Source organism: Limulus polyphemus, unplaced genomic scaffold, assembly GCF_000517525.1.
Source record: "Limulus polyphemus unplaced genomic scaffold, Limulus_polyphemus-2.1.2 Scaffold1736, whole genome shotgun sequence".
Lineage (NCBI taxonomy): Eukaryota > Metazoa > Arthropoda > Merostomata > Xiphosura > Limulidae > Limulus > Limulus polyphemus.
Genome location: NW_013667346.1, coordinates 241,099 through 241,664, shown reverse-complemented (window position 1 = coordinate 241,664; position 566 = coordinate 241,099).

Genomic DNA, 566 nt, shown 5'->3' with positions numbered 1-566 from the left:
TTAATCTAACAGGAATAAAGGACTTTGTGTCTATAGCTTAGTTTGTTGGCTGTCTCGTAGACACACAATCCTTCTATGTTAATCTAACAGGAATAAAGGACTTTGTGTCTATAGCTTAGTTTGTTGGCTGTCTCGTAGACACACAATCCTTCTATGTTAATCTAACAGGAATAAAGTACTTTGTGTCTATAGCTTAGTTAGGCTTACTTATTTCTTTTGAAATTAAATGAAATATCTTAAGGTTTGATTAAGGTTAGTGCCATATATTAGTGCCATATATTAGTGCCAAGAATAGCAGATATTCAGATTGAGCCTCATAAGACAAAGAGTATTGAACGTGTTAAGGATTTAACGCAGCAAATTTAACCCAAGTTGCGCGAGTACTTTACAAATGATATGAAACAAGAGTCAGAACCCAATATTGTCGAGCGTAATACTAATAAAAATAGACAAATGTGTTAGAGTTTTAAAGTGATGTTCCAAACCTAAGAAATACGGGAGTAATTATGCATTCCCCAATGGAAGCCATTTGATCGTTGTACGCGTTTTCAATCAAATTAGACGGA